This window comes from Tupaia chinensis, unplaced genomic scaffold (genome assembly GCF_000334495.1).
Source record: "Tupaia chinensis unplaced genomic scaffold, TupChi_1.0 Scaffold145860_1, whole genome shotgun sequence".
NCBI classification, from domain to species: domain Eukaryota; kingdom Metazoa; phylum Chordata; class Mammalia; order Scandentia; family Tupaiidae; genus Tupaia; species Tupaia belangeri.
In genome coordinates this window covers 1496865-1500852 of record NW_006205718.1, presented here as the reverse complement: position 1 = coordinate 1500852, position 3988 = coordinate 1496865, and positions in this window count along the sequence as shown.

Here is a 3988-nt window from a genome sequence, read left to right as displayed (position 1 = left end):
TGCTTTCTCTCTCTCTCCAGTGAGTTCACATGCCCTGTGGAAAAAATTTAAGACACAAATTAATTAAAAAGTAAACCTTTTATTTAAAAAAAAAACAGCTCAAAATAAAACATATTTTAAAACTGTCTTTTTAATTTATGAGAATAAAAGTCAAAGGTTTGATATGATAACTTGGCTGGTTTGATTTTTAAAAAGTAGATCCAGCCTACTGAAAGTCTTAACAGCTATCTTTATCTCTTTAAAAAGTTCAAACTTTTATTTTAATCAAAATAATAGTTGCTTAAAGTAATGCTTACTTTAAGAAATCCACTACTTCACGCTTACTCTCTCCACTCAGAGACAACTATTTTTCACACTTCTAGGTCTTTCCCATGGAATTTATCTTTATAATTAAAAAATTATACTGGTATTTATTGAAATACTAGTTTTAGACATTATCTATTCACTTCCTGCTATGGTGGATAAGAACTTAAGTTTTCCACACCACTGCCTATATTTATCTCTTTTCATCTCTATGACATATTGGTAAAAGAATTTTTGGTAAAATCAATAATCAGCATTTACCTGCTAAGTCAGTGAATCACAACAAAATCTTTTGTTTTTCCTGGAATTAATCATTGTCCCCCTCCACCCTGGTTTTCTGTGAATCTTTCACACTTTCCTTCAAATTTTCTAGAATGTCATAATAATACTTCCCATAATCTCAACCAATCATTTCTTTTTTTCTTTCCTTTAAGAGTCATCCCTGAAAGGTTCACTGTTCAAATATCCCAGTATTATTAGTTTCTATGTATGCTACATATCAAACATCTTAAGAATTCTCTTCTCCAAGTTCTAATTTTAATTTCTCTTTCTTGGACCATAGTATCTTCCTACCTTTTTAAAATTTACTTTGCTTTGGTTATTGTCATTTGGTTTTGTTTGTGTTTGTTTTGCTTATTGATGTGTTAGATAACATCCTTAGTACATTAAAAATGGGTGCATCAGAGGTAAATTATTTGAACTTTGATTCATAGAGTACAAATTTTGTGTTTGAAAAATATCTTTATTCTATTCACATTTGTTTTCTACTTTGGTTGTATACAAAACTCTAAGGTGAAAATCATTTTCTCAGAATTATGGAAACATAATTGTCAAGAATTATGAAAAGTCTAAGATTTTACCTCACTTATAAACTAACAAATTAACCTGCCACAGTTTCATGGAGGCTGATAGAAGACACAAGAGTACTGGGTTAGAGACGAAGAACTGTTTGTTACGTATGTCAATGGGTGAAACCAGAATATCATCTTTGGTGTGTGTGTGTGATTGTTCTAATCCCAATTCTCACAGGGACGCATAAAGAGAGCCAAATGATACCTACATCCACACAATGGGTTGCATTATAAGAAAGAAATCCTGAGGCTAGGGAACCCAAATCTTATAATGGACATGTCTGCCTTTTGCTGGAAGGAAACACTGTGTCTATCTTCCAGTGTTGTTCACCATACAAGCAGGATTAAAAACATATTTTAAGACAAAAGGCAGTCAGTGTCTCTACTCACAAGACATTGAAAACTGTGTAAGACCCGTGAGAAACTGTCTGCCAAAAATTGTTTCATTGACTTCCAGATCAGCCTGATACCCATGCAGTAATTTCCTTTAAATTGTTACCATTTTCCCATCTCTAGAAGCCTTTCGGCCATCTCTTTATACCCTATCTTCTAATATTTCCAAATTTCAATTTGGAAATGTTACATCCTACATTTCTGGAGTTTTTTAACTTATACTATTTATTTGATTATTAGATGACTTATTTCCTCTTGAATGACCTTAAAGAATTCTCTAGTTTTCTTTGGATTTGTTTGTTTTCTTTGCCCTCTTTCAGGTTAGAGGATTTCCTTAAATTTTCAATCTGTTATGGCTGTGAGTGTCTAATTGAGAATGAAATGCTAAAATGGGAAATTCTTTGTGCTTGGGTTGGGTATGCCATTTGGTGAACTGAACTATAGGGTGATCAAAAGTAATCTGGCCAAGGAACCAGCAGTTAGCGTAATGGCTATGTCGCTGGACTCCCATGTAGTCGACAGCGGTTCGCGTCCTGGACCCGGTGGCTTAAAACTCATGCTGGGCGTGTGGGCGTGCATGCCCAAAATCCTGAGAGGAGAATGGAAGAGAAGGGATTGCAGCATGGTCATCCCCTCTGGGGGATGATTTCTCGCTTTCTATCTCTCTGTCTGTCTGGCGAGCGTACCCGCCCTATAGCAAAAACCTCTGGAAAAAAAAAAAAGTAATCTAGCCTTTTCATTGGGCGGGATCGCAATAGTCAATACTGGTAGGTATTGGCTCTTGGTTCTTCTACTTTCTCTAAAGAACATTATATCAATTTCCTGCCTGGGAGAGTTATACTAAACTTGGCTTTATGGATATAAGGCAGAGGAAGAGGCTATCACATTTCAGCAAGCACATTTTTATGAAGGAAAATAAATAAATACCAAGCCTCTTGACAGTGGTATCTTCACAGTGATCCTACGCTCAGTCCCGGGTTCTCAGGGGGTAGGTCTTAACTGAGAGCCTCACACTCCTCTTATAAAGGAGGAGGAACTCACCTACAAATTGATGAAACCAACAGGGTATGACTCAAGTCCTTACCAATTCATACTAATTGTGCTTTTTCATTCAGACATTGCTATTTGTGCATGCTGCAGTATGCAGGCCTCTAAGAATGCAATACATGAAATCTAGGGAGCAAGTCTGGTGCAAGAGATCTTGAATAGAGATCTATGGCCCCTGTTACTGCATTTCTGCATGGAGCTTTCTTAAGAAAATGGCTTTCTTTTTATTTTTCTATGAGTTGACCATGGCTTCTTGAAACTCAAGGAGGTTCTTGCCCTTCTTTTTTTTTTGGAGAGATTTTCACTGTAGGGCGCGTGCGCTCGCCAGACAGACAGAGAGAGACATAGAGACAGAAAGCGAGAAATCACCCCCCCAGGGGGGATGGTCACGCCGCAATCCCTTCTCCTCCATTCTCCTCTCGGGATCTTGGGCACGCACGCACATGCACCCGGCGTGAGTTTTAAGCCACCGGGTCCGGGACACGAACCACGGTCGACTATGTGGGAGTCCAGCGACATAGCCATTACGCTAACTGCTGGTTCCCTTGCCCTTCTTTTTAAAATTTTTTCTTTACAAGTATTTATTTAATCACACTCACTTTCTGAGCATCTGGTTCATGTGCCTTGAAGACCCCTCCCCCATCTCTTGGTAAAAGTTCATTAAGTCTCTCATGAAGTTTCCTATCACTGGAGTTTGTGGGCTGGAGGCTAAATTATCAGTAGGAAATCTTCATTTCTCTTTTTTCCCAGAAATCATTAAATATCTGATAAAGAATTTAGAATATTCATAATGGCAAAGCTAACAGAGATGGGAGAGAAGAGAGACAATGAACTGCAGAAGAGAAAGGAGAAAGGAGATGATGAGTTCCAGGAGGTAAAAAATTCTTGCAAGGTCTAAAAGAGGAATTACACACTTTAAAAAAGAATCAAAGGGACCTGTTAGAGATAAAGGCTATAATACAGGGAGTCAAAATCTCCCTTGAAAGTACTAAAAACAGACTAGGTCATATAGAAAGTAGAATCTCAGACATAGAAAATTGAAGGCCTTTTAAAATCCACTACGAAGACTGAGAAAACACCCAAAATAATGAGAATAATATACGAGAAATACTAGATACCATCAAATGTCCAAACATCCAGATAATTGGTATCCCAGAAGGCAAAGAGACTCATAAAGGCATTGATAATCTATTCCATGAAATCCTGCAAGAAAACTTTCCAAACCTAGAGAGGCTCAAAAATCCAGTCCCAAGGAAGACAAAGTACTCCAAATAAAATCAACCCAAGAAGGTCTTCGAGACAAATTATAACCAGATTGACCAAAACCACAGACAAAGACAAGATACTAAGTTACCTACAAAGGACATACCATCAGGCTAACAGCAGACCTCTCA